Source organism: Pinus tabuliformis, chromosome 9, assembly GCF_031772625.1.
Source record: "Pinus tabuliformis cultivar Carrire ecotype Pingquan chromosome 9, CPIR1, whole genome shotgun sequence".
In the NCBI taxonomy this organism is placed as follows: Eukaryota; Viridiplantae; Streptophyta; class Pinopsida; order Pinales; family Pinaceae; genus Pinus; species Pinus tabuliformis.
In genome coordinates this window covers 742943884-742970247 of record NC_142307.1, presented here as the reverse complement: position 1 = coordinate 742970247, position 26364 = coordinate 742943884, and the positions used below count along the sequence as shown (strand labels likewise).

Here is a 26364-nt window from a genome sequence, read left to right as displayed (position 1 = left end):
TTAGTTATAAATGATAAATTGATGAGGCATATAGATTATGTGGACAAATTGAATCAATATGCAGGCAACCAGGCAAGTTCATCAACAATAGCATCAGCACCAAAGACACTGGCTACAGGCAGCGTTCTCTATGACAGTCTAGAGAACCTGTTCTATGTCGAACATGAGCTAAAGCATTTGTTTCCAGTCCAGCCTACTTTTTTCAGGTACACCGACAATGATGAAATCCTCAGAAAACTTCAAAAAACCAGAATACCACAGCCAAAATGGTGGGAAGAAATGTTAGAAATTTTGTAACTTGTCCTTGGTAAAAAGTGAATTTTGGTTTTTCCCACAATTAATGATGGTAAAGAGGATAAACAGAGATCAAACAAGTAAAGAGTATTAGAGCGGGTTAAATTGTATCAGTGAAAAGATGAAAAGCAGAGCAACCAATACTAAGTTACGAAAAAGACAGCAAAATGCCAAATCATAGGGCCTAACTCTAGCACACTCTCAAGAATAGGGACAACAAACCATCTGTTTGCCTCTATTTGTTATCTACGAGACCATCTGTCTCTATTTTCATGTAGCATATGATTAGTCATCCTAGAATATATCTCACTTTGTTATGAGATATTTTATTGTAAAATTTCTGTATAAATACTCCCTCATTTAGAATATTGAGGGTGGATTCTTAGACATTTCTGTAAAACTGATTACTTTGGAATAAAGTGTTGTTGGACAAATTTTGCATGGATGGCTGGATGAAGAATTAATGCAAAAGGACTTTTCACGGGATTCATGTGCAATACAACGGACAAATAAGTATTTTATAACTCATGTGTTATTGTTCTCTTGTTTAAATATTTCAATTATGTTTCATATCTGAATATTGAAACGAAAAAGCTTAATTCAAAAAGTGCTTCAGTGCAATCTGTTTTCAATCGTTTTTATTCTTAATGTTGTCTTCTAAACTGGCATAAGCAGTGAATTCTTAATTGCTCCTGTTTCCTAGTTTACTCATTTTGATCATTTAGTAAAGAATTCTTAATTTCTCTTTATTAGTGATCATTCAAGTTCTCTTATCTTAAAATATGTTGAAGAATTCTTAATTTCCCTTCATCCCTTTTAAGTCCATCCCATCTTATCAAGTCTCTATTTTCTCCTTGTTTAGCTATCTTGCCCTGTGAAGCCATCCTTTTTTGAGAAACCAAATCCAGTTGAGCCATCTTCTTTGATTGCATTAACCCAATGGCCTAAACTATTCAGTTCTACCCCTCTGGTACTGAATTTCACCACCAAATACAACAAAAAATCCTTAAGCTTTCATAACTAGCCTAATACCTTACAAAACAAAGTTAAATCTTAAAGAGAGAACCCTCTCTAGGTACAGATTGGTTAGATTCTGTACCCAAAAGTTGGTTTGTGGTTACCTCGCCATGTGGAGGTTTGTCGTTACATGACCAAAACCCAGAGGTGTTGGTAAACGTTACAAACTAGTAACTAGGATCCCCAGGGTGGAAATTAGGGATTCGATAGAGGTGCGGTGATTCTTCCAACACCCCCCCTCAAATGTAACTTGGGGGAATCAAACCTGGGTCCAAGCTCTGATACCATGTGGAGGTTTGCCGTTACACCAAAACCCGCGGGTGTTGGTAAACGTTACAAACTAGTAACTAGGATACCCAGGGTGGAAATTACGGATTCTATAGAGGTGCGGTGATTCTTCCAACAGGACCCCTTTCCTCTTCTTACAACTTCTAGGAAAATCAGAGTAATAACATCACCAACCTTGGGATACCTCTGATTTGTTCTGCTCTTTTGTTGACATAGAATCCGTAACAGTTCCAGGGACTGTTAGATTCTCTGATGAGTTTTTGATCTAGGAGTTGTTTGATCTCTTTTTCACAAAGATCTCTATATTCCTTATATAGGAATAGCTCTACTCTTACAGGGCTTGCCTGCATATCCTTCTTTGTATGGGAGCTGGACTGTGTGCTGCTTTCTGTGCCAGAAGGCATTCGGTTCTTCTGAGCAGCATTCTTCTTCAATCTGTTTCTTTAGTTCCTCGATCTTCTTCTTAATCTGAGGATCTTTTAACTGTTGTTCTATCCTCAATGTAGATTTCAGATCCTTCATATCTGTCTGCTTTGCTTCTGCTTCGTCCCATTCTTGGACAGTCTGGATCATTGTGGAGAATTTGGGATTTGAGATATATGGCATCTCAATCCTTTTTGTTGTTCCATTTGGTGTAGGAACAAAAATAAAGTAACTAGCTTTGTTTCCTTTCAACCTGGTTGACCCATGGGGCTCAATTGCTTCTAGGAAGATATTTCCTAGGATGCAGTCTACTGGTATTTCTGCTACTACAAATTTCAGATTGATGCACTGATGGTCAAAACAAATAGAAGCCTTAGGAACTTCATAATTGAGTGTTTTGTTGCCCAATCCTACAACTTTTCTTGTTGCAGAAATCCAATACTTTTCTGGTATCACTTTCTTATTTAAAATGTTCACGTCAGCTCCTGATTCAAGGAGTGTTTTTAGTGCAAAAATTTCTCCCTTTATGCAGATATTCACTTTCACATGATGCTGTTGGTAGGAATTAGCAAGAATTCTCATTTCTTGAAATCCAAAGACAGGACCTTTTCTTCATTCAATGATTTCAAGGTTTGGATTAGGGTCTTTAGCATATTCTGTTGTATCCCATGAATGAGAATTTTCTTCTACAATTTTCTTTCCCTTTTTAATATCAGCAATTTGAGATTTTAAAGCAGAGATTTCAGATTTGATATTATGGATCTCTCTACTTACCTCTCCCAAGGTGAGTGAACGCACCTTGTTTGGCTTCTCTTGATGTCGCTCGAAAGACCTGGTATTTCTTTCAAAAGAAGAATCAACAAATAATGGTTTTTTCTCTGAATTTCTGGAAGAACTGGATTTAAGTTGATCCATGAATGCTTCTGTCAGTCGATTCTTCATTTCTCCATCTTCCATTACTCGAACATGAGAGAGAATTATTATCTCATCTTCTTCTGTGGCAGCCATTAATATTTTTTTTTTCCTGTGGTCTAGAGGACATTTCTTTAGAGCTGGAGTCGCTGTATGATTCTGAATCAGAATCATAATGCATATGACAAGCACATTCTTCGAATTCTGGACATGAACAAGATGCTGATTCTAAACATGAACAATCTTGTATGTGTGCTTGTAATTCTTCTTCAGATGAAGAACTATAAGAATCAAAGGATGATTCTTCAAGTTGCTGCTGCTGGATTTGGTCTTTAATTACCACATTTGGGCAGCGTTTTGTTCTATTGGTGCGGGCACCACAATTCATGCATTGTATCTGTCCCTTTGTCTTGACAGTTTTGCTTTCTGAAATAAGGCTTGGGACTTCTTCCCTCTATTCTTCTTTGATTCTTCTCCGTCTGGACATTTTGTGGATGTATGTCCAGTTTTGCCACACAACTAGCAAGTGAGTTTGTTCCATTTTTCTTTCTTGGATGTATGTAAATGAATGTCAGAGGGTTTGTAATAGTGTTTCCTCGGCACATACCTGTAGTAGCCCTTCCTAGCTTTGGAGGAACTTTTATGCCTTTGAGGAGGCTTCTTTTTGTAGAATTTATTAGTCTGCTTATTCCTTTTTTGCCCGTTTCTTAGCTTTCCTTTTCTTGACCAAGGGGTCATCAACTGTGAGTCCATATTTGCTGCAAATGGACTTTTTGTCTGGAAGCTTTGAAAGTTTTTCCAAAGACTTATTTACTTTGGAACTTGTGCATAAGCTGACTAATGTTTTTGTAATGTGAGAATAAATCTCACCCCAAGTATATGATTCAAATGGAAACTGAAAAATTTCTTGCAACCTGATATAATCAACAAATCTGGATGGAAGAGCAGCAAGATATACCTATTTCCATAATAGATTTTCTGAGTCTTTCCCTTCATAGATTCTTTCCATCCAATCCCTATGAAAGTCTTCATATTATGACATCTTGTGGCACTTAAGGTTAATGAGAATAACTTCATGCTTATCTGCAATCTCTGTTTCACTACCACACCAGTGCTCTAAGATCATAGAGGTTAGAACTCCAATCATGTTGCTTATTGTCGAGCCATCTGAATTGTGTATCACATCTCCTACTTCGTCTTTAAGCACTTCAGCTTCCATTTTTACCAATAATGCTGGAGATGATTCAGTCTCCCACCACCTGAGTAGTGTTCTTGTAAAACACTGAATAATGGTCTTGCATGCTTCAATTTCACTTTTACCTCTGAGACACATGAGTTTATATTCTATAAACATCATATCAATTAATTGTCTAATCTGGCCAACACTTAGATTATCAATATTCCATTCTCTGTGAGACTGAGGGAAGAAAGTATGAGCTTCAGGAAGCTTTCCTTTTCCTTCAAGATCAGGTGCAGGATATTTATTGAACCTACTTTCTAGTGGTTCATATATGGGAAGAATCTGAGAATCAGATTCTTTGTTCTCTTCTTCTTCTTCTTTGAATAAAGAAGCAATGGTAATTTTCTCTGTAGCCTCTATTTTTTCAGTAGAAGATGTGGCTACTTCCTTAGGAAATAATGCCAGGAACCTGTTGATTGGTTTAACAGGATCTTGAATCTTTATATTTCTCTTGTAGAGAAAAGAGGTAGGAACTGGTTTATCAGTTTTTGACAAACTTATCTTTTCAACTCTTTCAGTTAAACCAGTGATTAAACTTTTAGTAGTACCCATGTGGTCTACTATCTTTTCCTCTACTTCTTCTATCTTGTTTAAAGATTCTTTGGCATAAGATCTAATAACTGATGAGGAATACTGCATGTCATTGAGGTTCTTATTAACCTCATTCAGAGAAACTTGAACAGTGTCAAACTATTCTTTTATTTCTACAGTATTTGTTGTATTTATTTCTAGGCCTTTTATTGTTGTATTAGTCCAGTTGATCTGTTCACTGGCCTTTTGAATTCTTCCATCTATTCCCAATGCATTATCATCTTTTTGAACCAAAGGGATGGCCTTTGCTGCATTCTGATTTTCCCCTATGATAATTCCTCTATATGGGGGAAAAGTAGATGGAGTCTCCACTCTACTGCCGTCTAAAGCAGTCCAGGCATGTTTGGTGGATGATGAAGAAGATGATCCTATCATCACAATTTCAAGGGAAACATTCCTTTTCCATTCATAAAAGGAAATCTAGGAATTTGTGACTTCCATGTAATGTTTCCAATCTTGAGACAAGTTAATCTTCTCCTCTATGGTATGACTGAGACCAAACTGTTCTGCTTCTGGATGGGTGAATAAGTCCCAATTCAACATGGCTTTCATCCATTTTGAACTTATTTCTGATTTCAAGCATCCATTCATCAGAGTGAAGAACTTGTGCATTTCCATGACTGCAGGCTTTTTACAGTCATCTGGGACAGGGCCAAATCTGCATTGAGGAATCAGACCTTTTGTTTGCTCTAAATAGCCTAGTCCATATGTAGGCTTAGTTGGCCTCATTGTACTGAACATTTCTGTCAATCTGGGATCTTCTCCTTCTAGGGTGATAATCTCATGCATCATCAAAACATGGTCAGACTCTGGCTCATGGGGAAAAGGTATATCTGAACATTTTGGATTCGGGCATGGATTAACTGATGTGGAAGGAGGGGCTTCTCCAGTCCTTGGATGGTGATTTTCATGGATGACAGATTCAGAAAGAGTACATACATTTACAACTGATTGGCATTCAGGACATTTCACTTCTAAAGAATTGAAATTGACAAGCTGGGCAAATTCAAATAAAGAAATATGTTTACAAGAAACTGAACTTGAACAAGCGGTATCAACAGTGGATGGATCACGATAAAAACAAGAATTTTTACAGGCTTGGTCAATCCTTCTGTAGTCAATTGTGGATCTTCTTGGGAAAGACAAAACGACAGAGGATTGGTTCTCTTGTATATCTGCAGAGGTTATTCTTTTGAGAGCTGGCGGCTTGGGATTAGAAACTACCCAATGTTCAGGGAATGTGAGATCTTCCCAATGGATTGTCTGATGTTCTATTTTCTGGTTTTTGGAATTAGTTAGAACAACAACACTTGCTTTTGAATCTCGACTGGGGGTATGGCATACAGCCGGATATAAGGTATTTGTATGCCGGAAACATCCCCTGGTTTGTATGGCTATATTATGTCTTTTCTAGTGCATGTCAAATCCTGTGGTTTTGATCTGCAACTACAGGATTTGCTCTATTGTTTCATCAAAGACATAGACTGAAAAATTAGGATAACAGTCAAAAAATATTGGACCATGTGACAGAGGGGCGACTATACCACCTATTAAGGAATCAATATACTTGTTATGAGTAAGATCTCTGACTATGGCTAGCATGAAAGTGTTTAGCCCCTAATGAGTCAGAGGATTGATCTTGATCCTTATACATCCCAAGTGCAGATATTTTGTATTTAACCTTTTAGCTTCGACCTGTAAAGTTTTTGGATCCAGAAAAGGGATAGACTGGATATTGTCAGAATTATCCTGAATCTGACTAATAGACTCCTTTATACTAATTCTAGTGGCGGCTTTCAAATGGAATATAGACAAATCATCATAAACTTCTTATGCAAAGATACTAGGTAATTGCCATCAAGCAGAAGGTTGTGGCTCTAGTTCGGCTTGGTTTAAAACACGACTTGAACTTGACTCAAACATATCTCTGATTGGATTTTCTATTGCAGATGACTCTCTTTCTTCGATTTCACGAAAGGAAACAGACATTAGGGATGGATCCATTTCTTTTATGAGAAGTTTATGAATACCAACCTCTTGAACCAGCCATTACTGGCTCTGATACCAATTTGCATAGGGGCTTCAATGAAGCTTGCTACAAGAGACAACTACTATACAACAGACATTTTTTATAATAGCACACAAGTATTCAAATGCGGAAATTTCTTCTCATATTATTTATCAGAAATGGCTTCAGTTTACAGAGAGAAGATTACAGAGAGTATTCTTTTCAAAGATAGACTATTGTTGCATTTATCAGACTTTTGCTTTTCATTGAGGAATAAGCATTACCGAAGGCTTCCTGGCAATAGTTAGGGTCAATAAATTTTATGTGAAAAACCAATAAATCACTTTTGCCATAAATTTTAAAAACCAATATGTACAATATTTACTGTCATTTATAATAGGAACTTATTCTTTTTCAATGTTTGTCTGCAATGCCTCTGTGCTTGCCTCCATCGGCCATGAGAGACTCAAACGTAGAAACGGTCTTTCGCTACCCGTATACAAATATTTGTAAAATAATGAATTCTAACTAACTGCGGTTAACTAATTAATATTTGTAAAATGATGAATTTTGAGAGCAATTGAGGTTAACTAATTTAGACCAAGTCAGTTGGCATGGCGCTCTATCCTGTTAATGACGTCATGAGAGGAGGACTACTCCTACCGGAAAATTAATGACACAAAAATTGTCATTTAAGTTTGAGTTTTATTTATTAATGCTTTGTGTATTGTGGATTTTTTTTAAATAATTATTTTTCTTATAATTTAATTTTAAAATTTTTAAAATTAGTTTTTTTTAAATGAATTAATTAGAAAATGGTAATTTAAATTTCTAAAATTTCAAAATTAATTCTTGATTTTCAAAATACTCAACTTAATATTTATTTTTCTTAAAATTTTAATAAACTTATGAAAAAAAATAATATAAATTAAAAATAATAAAATCATAATTTATTTGTTAAAAGAATAATACTTTTTCTTATCAAATGCATCACATGAATGGAAAAGACAAATATGATTAATTTTTTTTGTTTCAATATTTACACTATTCAATGAATACAATTAAATGATGTAATTTTTCTTTAAAAAAAATATCAACATCATTCTTTTCCCACCAATTTTGTTGAACTTCTATGGTTCTTAAATTTGGTAGTTTGTCTATCCCCAGAGGCAATCCCTTCAATGACTCGCAATCTTTTATGGTCAACACTTCAAGTTTAAGCAGATTTTGTTCTTTCCACACAACATCTGATGATGAACTTCTTAGACTCTTTAAAATAGGTAATTTTTCCAGCTTCAAACTTTCTAACATCAAAAATCCCCTCACACTTGAAGTTAGTGCAGCCGTATAATGAAAATGACCTTAAATTTGGAAACCTCTCCAAGGGAGGAAGATCCCTGAGTTGAAAACATCTCCACAAATATAACCTCTCCAATTGTGGAAACTCGCAAATACAATTGGGTAGACTTCTGCCATGGTAATTTTGAAGGTAAAAATGTTGTAGCTTCTTCATGCTCTGCATGTCTCCGGGGAGATCCTCCACCACATCATGGTCTTTCACATCGAATACCAATGTCAGGTCCCTCATATCTAACCAACTTCCCATTATACCCATTTTAATTCCTGCCCGTATTCCCTCGACTTCAATTCCTGCCTTTACATGTACCTGAAGCTGCACTAAATTTGAGCAATTGGTGAGATCCTTCAAAGTGCAAACACTACTCTTCACTTCCTCCACCTCCATTACACTGTCAAACACTGTCTCTGATGTCCCCAATAATAATATATTCAATGATGTAAGTTGAGAGATCTCTCGGGGAATCCCTATTAAGCTACAACAGTAGGTTAAATCTAAAGTCTTGAGATTTTGAAGCTCTCTTAGCTTAGGAGGAAATGACTCCAGATTTTTACAACGATTAAGATGCAAAAATTGAAGCTGAGAACAATTGCATATGTCTTCAAGTACATCCTTAATTAAGGTCTTCTCCAAACTGAAATATTGGAGTTGTGTGAGATGCTACAGTGACATGGGCAACGATTCTATTTTGGTGCCAAACAGATCCAAAACCCTGAGACAGGTGAGATTGACTAAAAAGCCATCTGGGACCTCTGTTAAACTTTCATTATACTGCAACATCAAAGAGAGGAGGTTCGGGTAGTTGAAATCTGATGGAAAATCAGAAATATTGTTATAACCAATTGCTATTCTTTTGCAATTATTGATGGCCGGAAACTCTTGGAGGTTTTGACGTGTTATGACGAGACATTGCTCTTCCTTCTCCACAATATACATTGCCTAGTCATGGACAACATCATGAACCTATATCTTCCTATACCCAACATCATTATAAACACTCTGAAACAAGCAGCGTTGTTACACTAAAATTTGTCACCATGACTATTTGCAGTTAGTATGGCTCCATCAACTGTCATACTATCCTCCTTGGCAAGTCTTATACCTCTGCTCTTCATGTCAAACTCCAAGAAAGAGAGAAAGTCTTTAAAAATCTATATAACTCTGGGTACACAGTTTCTCTTAGCCTTACCTGCATGTACGCACCTCAAGTTCACATTCCTTGCGTACTTGTACGCTCTGTCTATAAAGGGGTGGGTGCGTACCCCTGTAAAGGTCAAAAGGCGCGAGTTTTACTTCAAAAAAGTTACTTGTGGTCGATTCTAGAGCATTCTAGAAGTTTGTTTGACGTGTATAGAGTGCCTCCAGATGGTTCATGTATCCCTATGAAAGAGGAACTTATCCCATCAAGATGGGAGCTATCCCACTCAAAGAGGGGCTTATCCCATTGATGGTGGACCTGATTAACTTCCTCCAAAGCATTATAAATATAGGCATTGGGCTAGAGGGATGGGAGGTTGAAAGTTGAACATTCCTAAGGGTAGATGCTGCTGGAATTAGGACTCCCTTATAGAGCTTGATAGGAGAGATTCCCATCCTTTATTAGCTTCATTTGGAAGTGGGTGAGCTGATCAAAGTAAAGGAGAACTCTTGCTAGACCCTGGGAGGGACCTGCACAACACCAAGGCAATGGTTGTAATGGTTTCTTTTGTTTCCACTTAATACAATTAAGCTCATTTTTCTCAACAAGTTGTTATACATAATTTGTTTAATATACTCCTTGGTCTTTATGATGAATATGTTTTATTTTATGAGTTATTCAGGTGCTATGTAATCGTTTGCTTGTTAGTGAATGCAGGTTTCGAAGAGAAGGAGGAGCTCATCTGGATCGGCGAGGCTGGACTGCTACAAAGCGTTGGACTAAAGGTATGTTATAAACACCTTATTGCTTGTATTCTAAATGCATATTTAGGGAAAGATAGTGTTTAATTTTCTTGTTGGTCACTAGAAAGCCTTAGCTTCTAGGGAGGTCGGTTTTGTCCGCAAAATTGAATCTTTCCGCATGACAAAATGGCGAATCCGCTGGGGAATCCATGGATTTGATTGATTTCTCTTTTGATTGATACTTTGATTTGAGAAAAGTCGTTTTCTTTCTGGTTTTTGACTGATTGACTATGAATTTGGGTGGAATAGCTTAGGGTTAAGTTAGATTTTGCTTTTCTTGGTTTTTGCTAGAAGTACGCAGCCTCTGCGTTAAGCACAGTGCGTACTTGTACACACTGCAGCTTTGTACACAGAGCGTACACGCACCTGTGCAAACAGGCTGCTTGCGTACCCTATCAAAAGTTGAGAAAAATTCAATTTTTCCTTTTTTGCCTCTTAGATTTTGTTTTTAATTTGTTTTTGCTGCCCAGATCCACTGGTTACTTGTCAGAAGTCTTCATCTAAGCTTGTTTCATTAGTATCAAGGGTTTTAGTGAAATTCATAGAAGTTCTAGCCCTAGGGTTTGATTTTTGCATTGGTCCTGTAGTGACTTTGGCTTTAGAAGTTGTAAAACCTTGGATCTCCCTGGTTTTTTTCAGTCTTCTTAGAAGTCGGACCTTTCATAAAATCCACCTTTGTGAGAAACCTACCTTTGTGTTGTCTCTTTGTGGAATTTCGAGAAAGCTTGTTTGTTAAAGCTGTGAATTTCATTCTTAAGAAAAAGAACAAAAGATTTTGATTTTTTTTTTGACTGGTTTATGATTCTGCATGAATGAGTCCTTGGTTGAATTGTAACTGAGTAAAACATCCTGGAATTATACTTGGTAGGCTTTTGCCTCATTAGATTTGCTTTTAGGTGAATTTCTCTTAGATTTGCTTTTAGGTAAAATTGATTTGATTGTCATATATTTTTTAAACTTGATTTTTGTTAAAGTAGTTTTACATGCTTTGTTAATATAAGAAAAAATACAAAAAATCTCTTTTGAAGAAAAGTTTGTTTTAGTAGCATTTGAAGTCTTTGAAAAGAGAAAGGAATTTTCGTGAAATAATTAGTGGTCATGTGTTGTATGCTTTGGAAAAGATAAAGAGGTTGTTTCTTTGATTTTCATTGTCAAGAAAGTTGTCTTTATATCAATTTTGCATTATCCAACTCTCTTAGCTAGGGAATTCATTGAAAAAGGAAAATAGTTTAAATCATCCTAGGTGCATCTTTTTAGTGGATTTGCGTCGAGTCTACACACCATCAGTTTCATCTCCACTACCTTTTGTCCTAAAGAAAAGCCATAAAAATTAACGCTTAAAGTAAAATTTACTTAGTAACTTTTTATTTACTAGGGCTCTGAAACACCAATATAGATCAGGCTAGTGTCTTGGAGCAGGAGAGTAATTAACTCTCCAAGACAACAAAACCAAACAAGTAGCTCATCTTGTGGTAGGACAAATCCAACTGTTTCATTTATGCTCTGGGAAAGCTCCTCTTAAAGGAGAAGCATGAGATCGTGTCCGAACCAGTGAGGGGATCAATCCTCCTTCATTGGGAACGACGCCAGATACGCACGTACTACAAACGGTAAACCTCGGATTATTGTCAAGGAGCCTGGGGTCACTTGTCGGTAAACCTTGGATTATTGTCAAGGAGTTGGCAAGGGGATTGAGCTTGATACTCTACCGTTGCGTGCTATCGGATCGTAGACTGTTCCCCCAGGTGTATTTGTTGCTGTTGGTGACCTTAGTGACCATTATCTTTAGGGTTCTACCCAAGGTGACGGTGGAGGGAAGATCCCACTGTACCTGGAGCAGACGTCGGCTAGACTCACTTGGATTTTCCAGGGGGTTCACTTCACTCGAGATGGTTAAAGTGGAGGAACTTGTGCTGGTCTATTCATTAAGTAGGTTGTCGGGGTAACTATTCCACCCGCCACTTCTGTGCTGAATTCGACGATGTTGGGCTTCATCACCAACTAGTGTTTTCGGTCCGGAAGGCTACTGTTTGTGTATGGTTTGACGCCCTAGATTCTTTAGGTCTGTGATTCAAATTTGTTTGGTTCTTTAGAGACTTTAGGTGGTTTGCTTGGAGATTTTACTTTGTTTGCGTGTGCAGTAGTTAAAAGTTTTTAACTGGGTCGAATTACCGAGACAGTCCCGTAGACTTCGGGGCCAGTCACCTGAGATTGTAACCATGGCCGATTTGTTGAGGAAGTCCCGTAGACTTCGGGGCCATTCTCCTGAAGACGTCCTGGGTCATTACGAAGGTTTGAAAGTCCTTGTAACTCCTAGTGGCAGTAAAGTAGGTTCACCTGAAGAAGGAGAGTCTTCGTTGGTAGTTCATCCTGATTACCAAAGTCTAGAAACAGGTTATAATCCCGAAGCTATTGCAGTTTCTGAGCTTGCTGGTAGTTTTTCATCTACTAGTGATATAGGCGAAGAACCTGAAATCTTTGAACCTGTTACTCCAACTTCTAGTGCTCCTGATTCACCTAGGGTAGAACGCGTCATCACCGAAAATCTTCCTTCTGGTTTGATAGCTATTGAAGAACTTGCTCCAGAAGAAGAAATAGGCGTCCCTATCCCTGAAGATCAACCTACTATTGATTTAAGGGAGCGTGAATCCATTTTTTACAGTCCACCTAGAAGTACTACTTGGTATCTTTCGTTAACTAATTATTTGGACAACTCAGGGTCAAGTTTTTCTCCACCTCGTACTCCTTATCCACCTAGAGGTATTTATACTCCTGTAAATATGTCTGGTCAGTCGTCTATGTTTACTCAATCTCCTGAATCTTTTTTGTACAGTGGTCCTTTTGTTCCCTCTGGGTATCAGTCACTTTCTGGTACTTTTGCGGGAGCATCTCCTCAACCCATTGAACATGGGTTATTAACTGGAAACAATGGTAATAAACCGTTGGGTGTGGGAGACATTTACATGATGTCAGGTTCAATTCCCAGTTCTTAACCTCAAGGTGGCCAGTTACCGCCTGGGGGGCAGCCTCAATTAACGCCTGGGAGGCAACCTCAAGGTACACAGATTGCATCTGGGGGGCAACCTCAAGGACAGTATGTACCCGTGGTGCAATACATTCCTCAAGGTCAACCTCAGCCTCAATATGTACCCCAAGGTCAACCTCAGTATCAATTTATACCTCAAGGTCAACCCCAGTATCAGTACTTACCTCAAGGGTATCTACCCCAAGGTTAGTACTTGAGTCAAGGTTATCAACCACCCCAAGGTCAATCTTATATTCAAGGTACGGGAAATGTACCTTTCAATTATCAATCCTACCCTCAATCCGGTTATGGATCTCAATATCCTCAACCTGTCATGGGTCAATACCCCGGAATGAATATAGTGTGGGATCCATCGCAAGTTCAACAGGTATTGCAGCCAAGTGTACAGTTGTCATCTCAAGCTGGACAACCCTTAGTTTCTGGTTCACCCCAGCGACAAGTCCAGTCTAATGTTCAAACTTTTGTACCTTCGGTAGTTTCTCAGTCTGGGCCTATCGCCCCTAGTACTCCATCTCAAACGACTGCTGCGACTACCGCAACATCTGTTCAATCTACCACACTTACTTCTGGAGTATCGACAGCTCCAGTTTCTACTGTCTCTGCAACTACTCCTCAGACATCTTTACCATTGTCTGGATCCACGATTCAAACTACGGTTCAAATGCCTGTAGGACAACCTGGTTTAAGTACGGTTGTCACTAGTCAACCACAATTCACTTATCAACCATACCAGGGGCAGTACCAATACGGGCCTGTTGTCCAGCAGCCAGTTTACCAGTATCAACCGTATCCTGGGTACACTTATCAACAACCTCAGCAACCCCAGTACGGTCCGGTTAATCCTGGTTTTCTGGGAGGATACAATATCCCAAATGCGATTCCTATTCCAAGTTATCCCGGATATCCTCCTCCTGGGACTGGTCTTGTGACCCAGAGCTTTAGGGATCCTAATCGGCAATTACCGTTTATCGCAACTTTGGATTTACAAGACTTGTCGCGCCTAACGAACGATCCAATAAATTATCTTCCGTTTTGGCCGCCAATGCCAAATAAGTTGCCCAGTGACATACCCAAGTTCGAAGGTAAGTCTGGAGAGGACCCATCAAATCATGTGATGACTTACCACCTCTGGTGTGCCTCTAATTCCATCTCGGATGATTCGATCCGCTTACGTATTTTCCAGCGTACTCTCATTGGTCTCGCGGCCAAGTGGTACATTGAGTTACCACGGGCCTCTTTTTATAATTTTAGCCAGTTAGCTACCTTGTTCTTAACTCATTTTCAGTTGCCGGTCAGATATGATAATGGCACGGAGTTACTAACTTCATTAAAACAATCGACGTCCACTTATATTCCTGATCATATTCACGAATGGAGACGTCGAAGGCGATTAGTGAAAGTTTTTATCCCAGACCAAATATTAGCTGAATGGTTTGTTAAATCATTATTACCGAAGATTACTGAAGACGTAGCTAAGGCCGGAGTAGTTACTGAGGAGCAAGTGATTGCTCAAGCGCAGTACCTTGACTTAGTTTATACTCAGTCAGGTACGTTACACGAAAAGATCCCAGATCTTCCTAAGTCGAATCAAATCGCTGCTGCTCCTTCGGGGTCTCATGCCGCTGATGGCATGATTGGTACGGTGAACACTAAAAGCAAGAAGAAATCCTCAAATACTTCTTCTCCTATTATAACCTTACCAGACTCCTCGACAGGAGAATCTTCTGCTGAAGTTTCCGCCGATATTCACGCTGTAGAGCCATCTACGGCTAAATCAAAATCCGGTGGGAAAAAGAAAGGTAAGAAGAAGAATAAAGCAGACAAAGCTCCAAAGGAGAAAACAGAAAAGTCGGAAACCAATGACGAAAAGCGCAAACCTCGATATCCTTGTCTCATTTGTGAAGAGGATCATTTTACAAGAGATTGCCCTCATCGGGCTGAGGTTGTGAAAATCGTCAAAGGTTCCCCAACTCCTGCTGTTTTGAAAGATCCATTTCCAAAGCAAGAGAGTAAGATGATAGGTTCTTCCTCGAGTGCCAGTGAAGAACCCATATTAATGATGTCTCATGTAAGGATTGCGACTCGATCGCAAGATTATGGTAGTAAAAGCCCTGCTGATGGCAAAGAAGCAGAATCTTCTCATTCTAATCCATCAACCTCAGCTCCCGGTTCCGATCCACTACAGATCGAGAAGCCTAACCCGGACTTAGTAATCAAACCGCCCGCCAAGGGTGTACTTCGAAGGTCTGCTTTCAATCCACATGCGAGAGCGGCCCAGAATTACAACATTGTTGAGGATTTAGTTTTTTCACCCTCAGCAATGTCGGCTTTGAAAGTGCTGCAATCATGCCCAGCACAACGTAAATTACTTTTGTCGGCTATAGGAGCTGTTGATGTTCAGGACCCGAACCTAATAATCTTTGATCTAGAAAATAGTACACCGCGTTTACCTCATCAAATGGCTTTACAGATCCCAGTGATTGTAAAAAAAAGGCCTATTCATCGGACTGTAATTGATGAGGGAGCTTCCACGTGTATTATGTCGATACAGTGCTGGAGATCGCTTGGTTCTCCTTCACTAAATCAATCCCCGACCATTCTTAAGGCCTTTGATGGCCGTGGGTTCCATCCGTTTGGCATTCTACAGGATTTGCCTATAGGGGTTGAAGGAAAAACCGTTAGTCTGGATGTGGAGGTGGTTGATGCCCCTCTAGACTACAACCTTCTCTTGGGTCGAAGTTGGTCTTACACTATGACAGCGGTCGTTTCATCGGTCTTCAGAGTAATAAAGTTTCCACATAATGGCAAGATCGTAACCATAGACCAACTGGCTTACTTTTCATCCGACCCAGCCTCTTCAGAGAGTATCCAGCATGTCGGTAAAACGACTATCCCTTATAAGGATGTTGGAGTAGGATTAGTTAAAGATGCCGGTTTACTGGGAACTTTTCCTTTTCCTCCAATCAACGCCTTGTCTTCATTTGCATCTATTCATATGATTACTTCAGACCCCATTGTTTATGACGATCCTTGGATCGTTCCTTCTGAATTTGAGATAGACTCATTTGGTGATGCAATGCCTTTGAGTCCATATGAAATTGCCTATGAAGCCGTGCAGTCTTTTACCGACCCGAGTTCAACCAAAATCGACCAAATGAATGTGGTCCGTGAGGAATCACTTTTCACCTCAACCTCGGAGTTAATAACGTTTCCCGAAGTTGTGTCATCTGACGAACAACTTTGTGAAGTCATGTGTGTAGACGATTTACCATGGGAAGATCTCCATCATAGATATTCGTTTTTACCTGAGGATGATCATTTTGAAAACGATTTCTCATCAATCTTTACAGCTGAATATGTCAAAGAAGCTCAGAGTCCAATGAAACATCCTGATTCAGAGCTGAATTTGGGAAACATTTCTCGCACTATTCCCATTGACATTTCAGTCAAGCCCGGAATTCTTGAGCACATTCATATAGGTTCCTCGTGTTTAGATGACGAAATTCAGACATACAAGGCCCTATTTCAAGAATTCCGCGACGTGTTTGCCTGGTCCTATGAGGAAATGCCAGGAATTGATCCCGCGATTTTTGTTCATGAGATCAAGACTTACCCGGATGCTAAACCCGTCCGGCAACGTTTGCGTCAGATTCACCCACGAAAAGCAGCTGCAATTAAAGTAGAAGTTGAGAAGCTGTTGAAAGCAGGTTTCATTTATCCAATCCCGCTAACGGATTGGGTATCGAATATTGTTCCGGTTAACAAAAAACAGGGAACAATAAGGATATGTATCGACTATAGGGATATTAATCGTGCTTTTCCCAAGGACAACTACCCAACACCATATATTGATCAAATAATTGATGATTGTGCTGGCAGTGAAATATTTTCCTTTATGGACGGTTTTTCCGGTTACAACCAAATCAATATTCTACCTGCCGATCAACCAAAAACGGCTTTCATTTGTCCATGGGGGACATTTTCTTATTGCAAGTTACCTTTTGGACTTAAGAATGCCGGAGCCACTTTTCAAAGGGCGATGTCTTATGCGTTTCATGACATCAAACACATTGTGCAACCATATCTCGATGATTTGCCCGCTCACTCCTTACATCGAGCTGATCACCTTGTCCATTTACGAGCAATCTTCATGAGGTGTAGGCATTATCGGATTCGGTTGAACCCACACAAATGTGTCTTATGTATAGAAGTGGGATGATTGCTGGGATTTGTAGTTTCAAAAGCCGACATCCATGTCGATCCCTCGAAGGTAGAAGTTATCATCAAATTGCCTCCTCCTTCGAGTCTTCGCCAACTCCAAAGTTTGCAGGGGAAAGCAAACTTTGTACGCCGATTCATTCCTACTACGCTGAGATTAAAAAGGGTTTTACCCGATTGTTGAAACAGAACGCTCAATTCTCTTGGGATGAGATAGCTCAGAAATCTTTTGATGCACTCAAGCACGTGTTGACCCATGCACCATTGCTGCATCCGCCCAACTACACCCAGGATTACTTTTTGTACCTCGCTGCCGCTCATTCCACCATTGGAATGGTCTTAGTTCAGGAAGACGAATTCAGAATGGAACACGTGATATATTACCTTAGTCGGACGTTAAATCCAACTGAGCTCAAATATTCACATGTGGAGAAATTGGCATTGGCAGCCATTCAAGCTGTCCAACGTTTTCGTCACTACATTCTTCTCCGTAAAACTACAGTCATTTCGGATTGCAACCCTATGATCTACATTTTGACTAAACAATTGCTAGGGGGAAAGTACTCTAAATGGATCATTATCCTGCAAGAGTTTGACTTGGAGTTTGAGAAATCTAAGTCTAAGAAATCCTTAGCTTTTGCCGAGTTAATGTGTGACTTCCCGCGTGCTGATACAGAAACTGTGGCAGAGGAACCCATTGCAAACGAATCTTTGTTTCTCATCAGAACTTTAGATCCATGGTATGGGGATATAATCGTCTATCTCCAGACCCAATCCTTTCGGCCCGAAGTTTCAAATTCGGAACGTCGGAAAATTCGATTCCAGTCCCAACAGTACAAAATTATTGGAGATACTCTTTATCGCCGTGGGGCGGACTTGGTTTTTCACCGTTGCTTAACCCATGAGGAAGCTGAAAGGGTTCTGAATGACTGCCACTCTGGAGCGTGTGGTGGTCATATGTCTGGGTATGCCACAGCCCAAAAGATATTGCGCGCTGGCTACTTTTGGCCATCCTTGTTTAGAGACTGTATTATTGCGGTCCGGAAATGCCACAACTGTCAAGTGTTTGATCGCAAGATGCGCGCTCCACCTGCTCCTCTCCACCCTATAATTTCCGTTGGTCCTTTTTCCAAATGGGGTATCGATTTTATTACATGTAACCCTCACTCGGCCGGGGGGCATGCATATATCATCCTCGCGGTTGATTATTTTACTAAGTGGGCTGAGGCGATGCCTACATTTGAGGCAGACGGCAAGATAGCTGCAATTTTCGTATTCAATCACATTATTGCTAGGTTTGGTGTCCCACAAGCGATAATCACTGACCATGGGTGCCATTTTCGAAACGTTATGATGACAGAACTTACAGGCTAGCTTGCTTTGCGTCACGATAGCTCAACTCCTTATTATCCACAAGCAAATGGTCTAGTTGAGTCCATCAACAAAGTTTTAGTTATCATTATCCGACGAATCATTGGCATTCATCGGTCGAACTGGCACAACATGTTATTTTCCGCGCTTTGGGCGTACCGAACCTCAGTGAAAACATCAACAGGGTTCACTCCTTTCCAACTAATTTATGGTTTGGAAGCTGTGCTGCCCATTGAATGCGAAATCCCGTCACTTCAAATGGCTGTTGAATTACTTCCAGCTACTTCTGAAGGGGAGAAGCGTTTATTATACTTAGCTCAATTAGATGAGACTCAACGTGATGCTGCATTAGCGATCGAGACTCATGCAAAACGTATGAAAGCTCAGTATGATCGAAATGTGAGCCCTCGAAATTTTTCAGAAGGAGACCTAGTGCTATTATATGATCAAGCTAAAGATAAATTATGTGCTGGAAAATTCGTTCCTATGTGGCATGGGCCCTACATTGTCAAGCGAAAGCTAGCAAAAGGGGCCTATGAGCTGGTAGACTTTGACGGGGACTCTTTGGGTAAACCCAGCAATGGACTTTACCTAAAGAGGTATTATGCTTAAATGTTGGGTATGGAGATTTTAGTTAGGTTAGGTTTTTCTTTCTAGCTGGTGTGTTTGTTAGTTTAGACAGTGTGCTTAGCTTAGAAAGTGTGTTTTTCGTCGTTATTCTACTTATCTTGGTTTTACGCTTGATGTTTGCAGATGTCGATGCCTCTCCAAACATACATTGGATTTGTTGATGGTGCTTGTCGTAATACACATAATATCTCTTCCGCAGCTTGGGTTATTTATTCACCCTCTGACGAGTTAGTTTCTATGCATGGGGTGAGCCTCGGTCAAACAACAAACAACATTGCAGAATACAGTGCAGTGATTGAATTATTGTCTGAATCTATTTCATTTGGGATTCGGAGTTTGATAGTGAGGTTAGATTCTGAACTCGTTGTATTACAGCTTAATAGAGTGTATGACATTAGAAATCCAGTGTTATTAAGGTTATTTTTGAGAGTGCGTCTCTTGGAACATGAATTTGATTACATTGAATATCAGCATATTCCAAGGTCTTTAAATACATTAGCATATGCAATTGCTTCTCGAATGTTAGACAGACATTTGCGATAATCATACATGTAAATTTAAAAACATTTAATCACACATGTTTAACAAGATAAGCTGGTAATAATGATATATATAGATAGGAGTGTGTCAAAAAATACATCGTCTTCGATCATAGGTTGAAAAACACCTTATGATTGGCAAAAATGATAAGTACAAAAACTAAAATGTCACATGTGTCTACAAAAACGACCATCCAATCACTGGTGATGCTCTCTATACGACACCACTGCACGCGCCACCCTACACAAGAACCTCCTAAAAGGTCCTGGGACTGCGACTACATAGCGCTGAAGTCTGATAGGAATATCGTCTATAGTAGTCTCTGGTATATCTGCCGTAAGACGCTCTAGGTCTTGTTCCAACTCAGCTAGGGTCTCTGTGGCCTCGTCCCATGGGGCCGGTGCCGCTGCAACTGGTAGTCTCCTCTCGAAAGGCCGGAGATTGGCTGGACGGTGTGGACCTACATCTGCATTTTGAAAATTGTTACTGTCAGTTTTGAGATGATATAAAAAACAAAAAAAAATAGATAATTTAAAAACTTGTGAAAAATGAAGTACCTGTGTCATCCCATTGTTCTCCCGGTGGAAGAACCATGTCCGGATCTCCACGAAAATCAACTCCTGCATAAGGAAAATCCTGTATAGAGAAGATCTGGTCCTCCAACTAGTGAAAATACTCTGGTCTAAATCAGACAACCTCCGTGCTCTCATCAGGATGATGGGCCATAACCGCAACCCATCGCGTCAATTTGGGCGCTCGGGGAGGCCTAGCCTCAACAGTGAGATGTTGTGGGATCAGCATCGGAACCCTCTCTAAATCAAAACTCACAACTAAAGCCCCATAACCAAAGGTCTTAAGCTGTCTGTTTTTGGTTTTAGTCAGTTGGCTTTTTAAGTTAGCCAACACAGCATCACACCAGTTGAAAATGGTGCCCCGATAGCAATCAATCGCCATCCGCATCTGGGATCCAGTGGCAATATGTAAAGCGATAGCCCCGCAAAGCCTGGTAACTGTGAAAGCAATGACCATAAGTTCAGGGCGAGATATAGTTTTGATCTCTATCCCCTTCTCCTGGTTCTGCGTGTTGCACCACTCTAGTCGGAGACTAGCAATGGACTGGTCACCCGGCCTAGTCCCGGACAGAGTCAATTGTTCACCCCTCTTGGGAAAACCAGTGAGAAAGTAAATATCTGAGGGCTTTATCTCAAGCTGGTGCCCTCCAATGTAAAAGCACTGGTCCTGGATGATCCATCTCTCTTCCAGCCACTCTAGAAAGCGCACCTGGGCCCTCATGCCAGGTATGGCCCAGTATTTGTAAAGGCCGCATGCCTTCAAAGCATCAATGGAAGGTTGATGATTAATGGCGGCCAAATCAACATCTTCGTGCTCTCTCTTGTGCCAATCAAGCATGGTGGGCAATCTACACACCAAAAAACATTTGTTAGAGTCAATGAAATCAAAAAAATTTGGTCCATTTTGAAGAAATTGGGGTTTAAAAATTCGTTTTGCGGGGTACACACCCCGCCTTTAGGAACAGGGCGTGTGTACGCAGGTTCCCTTAAGGCAAGGTGCATACGCTCGGCATTTTCCCAACTGAGAAAATGTCGGGGTACGCGGGTCACCAGTGGAGCACCTGCGTACCCCGTGTTATCACAAAATCAAGCACTGAAAGGCTACTGATCAGGTAGACTCTGTGCAACTATTTCAAACCACACTTTTGACTAAGGCTTAGCCTCCTTAGCCTGAGAGGGCTCTCTCAAAAGGTTATTGATTTTGACTATTGATGAGATGGCTAACTCTTGCAAAGTAAATTTAACAAATATGTTGGTTGGACAGACATTACAAAGACTTCCATTGGGCTCATGGAGTTAATCATCATTTCATCAAACTATAAAACTACTCATTCATAGAAGTCAGGGCATGTAATGTTTAAACACTCAAAATACCTCTCATAGAAACCTCAACTTACAAATACACACAGGAAATCAGAGCAGCAAAGTGAATTCTGAGTGATTGTGTATCTATACAGTTGTAAAACATAAAGGATAAAACAAAACCACATATATCTTGAGCATTTGAAACACTGTGTGAATCCTGAGAAGAAAATCAGTCATTTGTATTACTGAAAATAAGTTTTTACACAAGCCAAAATAAACTCTGTTTTCTCAAATATCCAACCCCCATTACATCAATGTTTCATCTATATATAGAAACATATCTTTAACTACTTTGAGCTTCCTCCTCCAGCATGAGGGGAGCTCGATGACTGCTACTAATTACCCCTATCTGCTATTTAACTGACTCATTAAATACAATAAGTGCTAAACTGGAATTTTAAAGAGTCCTAATTAAACTAAAACTCTAATTCTATCCTCCTCGTAGAATGATTCTTTCTTGCTCCTTGACACCTGTCTCCTTTCAGTTTGGCCGAGATAGCTGAAAAGAGGATTCAATGTTCCAGGCTAACTTTGGATGCTCGATGCGTTGATGGTTCAATAATATTAGGATAAAACCCCTGTTTTTCCGGTTCCAGTCTTCCACTACCTCTTCGAAAATGTAGCAGCATGTCTCCAGCTCTTTAATATCCCAAAAATGATGAGCATCACCATATTTCCAAATGTGCTGGAAGCTTCGTTGATGAACAGGTGTGCAAGCCAAAACTCCTCGTATGCAACTCCTTCCAAACCCTAATGACCGGTAATAAAGTGCCTTTACAAGCAAAACTTGAACTTGAACCAAAACATTACACTTTTACAAAGGTACACCTGTCATCATTTGAATGGCTATGCTATCTTCATTCGGTCTCCTAAATGTCTCTCAGATGTTTCCTTTGAAAATTTCTGATTATTCCATCAAACTGTTTGCCTGTATTAAAAACAACACCTACAGTAGTTTCGCAGTTTCGTAGCACGCTACGAAACTGCGAAACTGTTTAAACAATTTATCTTTTCCTTGAGATCTTCACTGCTCGGACCTTTAAATTTTTAAACCTTCTTTACATGTGTCAGAGATTTATATGTCTTCAAAATAATGGAACTAAACAAAATTTGACAAAACTTAGAACAAGACCTTTCTCACCATCAATGAGCAGCTAATTGACCTAGCTGTGCTTTTAAGTCTGCAACCTCCCTCCTCAGGACTTTGTTTTCAGCTCTTAGATTCATGTTTATTTTTCTGATGAATTTAGCTTGTTTGAGAGCTGGAACTGTCCATGTATAAACATCAGCTACTGAATCCACCTGACCTACTAGGTTTTTACTTCCTTTTAACACAGCTCTTCGATAATTTGCATACCTGACTGCAAACTCCCTCGTGGCATTTGTCACCTTAGCAATTTCATTTTTTGCTGCCTCCAACTGGTTCTTTATGGCTATAATATTACCTCCTTGGGAAATAATGACTGTTCTATTCTTTCCTTTTTGCTTAATTCTCTCTGCCTCTTCTGTTCTGGACAATTCTTTTGCTACCTCTGTGTGGGGCGATAAAAAGGTGTCTTGTGAACTCCTAATTACCTCACATTAATTATCAACCCAGGGACGACTTTTTATTTCAAGAGTGTACTCAGTCTGAGGCGGCTATTTACTCAAGAGTAATGTTTTGTAGTATAGTGCTTAAAATGCAAAAGTAAATGAGAGCTGGAAACAAAATCTAATTTGAACAGCAAGAAACTAAATCATTCATTCAAATAACCACCAATCGAGGATACAGTAGCAATAACTCATTCCTCTCGAAATTGATGAAACTAAATCTAACAGCAAGAAACTAAATCATTCATTCAAATAACCACCAATCGAGGATACAGTAGCAATAACTCATTCCTCTAGAAATTGATGAAGGAAAAGGAATTAGAGTATGGATCATGGATCTGGGAGCATAATAGCGTCTGTTGTGTCTCACGACAGCCTTGATCCTCCTCCCACACTAAAACAGTAAATGCAAGTAAATGGAATGGAAATTAGAGCATCGAACAAAGATTTGGGAGCTAAGCAGCGACTTGCTGACTCACTACAGCTTTAGACCTTCTCTCACACAAAAACAGTAAATGCAAGTAAATGGAATGGCAGAAAGTAAAATGAAATAGCAAAAGGAAATAGAACAACAATAGAAATGAAACAACAATTTAGAAATGGAATAGCAACTGAATATGAATGTACAACAGTCCAAATCAAGCACGCAACACACTTATCATTAAAAGGGACGGTAATCTGAGCTTCGATACAATATGCATGAATCACAGTTATAGAGTAACAGCAATTGTAACGGAACAACAATCCCGAATAAACGACAGTCACAAATTAATAATACATCATACAGTTGTACCGATTTAGGAACATACAGCGCGGTTAATCTGTGATCGAATGTCAATCTGTAAGGAACAGCAATGTTATACCAATTATAAAAAAGAATAGAAATATGATACAAGGTTAAAATGATAACATAGCATTCCTGTTGAAAATAACAATAGTATCCAATCAAATATATATAACAGCGTTGATATGTAAAACAGTAAGGTGCATTAGATTACTGAATAGAGTAAAAGAAAGAAATCAAACCACACATGAAGCATAAAGATATAATACAGCAGCAGCATACTCCACCGGAGGCTGGGCCCTTAGCCACCAGCGGATGCCGCTGGGTTACTTCAGGATCAAAGATGAAATGGCAACTGGATTTATATTAAAATATCAAAGCAGAGTTAGAGTGGATTACAACAAGAAATCTCTCAATCTCTCAGCCATTATCCATTCTCTCTGCCATCCTCAATTCTGAAGCTCTAATTCATCCTCAATTCCATCATTCGAATCCCCCTGAAGTCTCCCCCTCTCTGATCTTTGCTCTCATTTAAATAGAGAAAGATCAGAGAGCATAGATAATTACAACATGATTTGTTTTACAAATTTAGGTTGATTATAACTAGATGATCAACAAGAAAATATATTCCCTCTTATCTCTTCAACAAAAGCAAGACGGATTTGGGTTTACAGCTAAAGTTTGGAGGGCGGCCGCAACTGCAAATCTGAGAAAATGCTCAAAGAACCCTGTGTTTCTCCCTGTACAAGCCGAATTTGGGCAAACTGTTCTTGTTGAAGATAATTGGGCCCGTTCTGGACAAAACCCATGTTCCGGATTTTCCAGATTATTCTCCATTTGCTCAGAATCTCAACCGCAAAACCGTCACTTCTTATTCCAGCGAATTTCTAAGTTGGCACTTTTAATTATCAAATCTTCAATCTGGAAATTATCTTGGAGGCTAAAAATGGTGAGTAATGTTACAACTGATTTATTAAAACTATCATTGATAAAATCATGCATAATCATCAATTTATTAGAAATAAAAGAGAATAAATAATATTCATCCATGAAAGCATAAATCATTTATAAAATGGATTTAAATGATAAATTATAATAAATAACATGATGAAGAATAATAGAAATGGGTGGAATAAGTGTTCAAGAGTGATAATAATAATGGCATATTAACGACCCAACACACCCCCACACTCAATGTGTTGCATGTCCTCATGCAACGAAAACTGAATATATTGCATGTCCTCATGCAACCCAAAGACAAAAACCATGTGTTAACCAACCAATAATAAAAAAAAATATGTTCCTCTCAACTCATGAAATGGATAGAACAAATGAATTCTTCCTTAATTAATAAATATTCACTTTTAGTAATCTTGATGAAGGCATAACAATTTTTACATTGACATTCAACTATATGTATGAAGTTGCAGCAAAATATGACATAGATAACAACAAACTTCATTAACCATTTTCCCAAAAACTACAACCCAGATTTTGTTGAAATGTTGCAAGTAGATTTGTAATATATGAAGGCTTCTATGATCCAAAAATCAGATCGTTTTGATGCATGGATCATGGGATATAAACAAAATGGCTGTAGGTGAGAGTGCATGATTTCCAAAATTTTTATGAACCAATTTATATTGAAATTATCTAGGTATGTGTATTTTAATAGTATGTGTGTGTTTCCTAGAGATCACAAGAATGGAGTTCATAGTGTTAACAAAAAAATACGTGGAAATCAATTTCTGCACTATGTGAAAATGAAATTGTATGCCTTAAATAAGGAAAAAGTAGAAAACATCCATCATGCATAGCAATTCCTCCCCCTCGCTAAAAATTAGCATGTCCTCATGCGATGCTAGAAAACAAATAGAGGTGGTTGCTACCAGCTGCTTGGTGTAAAACAACATGGAATAAGGGAGGTGTGGAGAGTGAATAAGAATAGCAATGGATGAGAAAGAATATGAATGGTGTGATGATAAGAAAGAAAGGAATAATGTGGGGCGATAAAAAGGTGTCTTGTGAACTCCTAATTACCTCACATTAATTATCAACCCAGGGACGACTTTTTATTTCAAGAGTGTACTCAGTCTGAGGCGGCTATTTACTCAAGAGTAATGTTTTGTAGTATAGTGCTTAAAATGCAAAAGTAAATGAGAGCTGGAAACAAAATC

General features: G+C 39.1%; 1 pseudogene; it reads right to left on the bottom strand.

Annotated features, from left to right (window-relative positions):
• Positions 1–7817: 7817 nt before the first annotated feature.
• LOC149150845 (putative disease resistance protein At1g61300) overlaps positions 7818–26364 on the bottom strand; it is a 160950-nt pseudogene continuing 142403 nt past the window's right edge.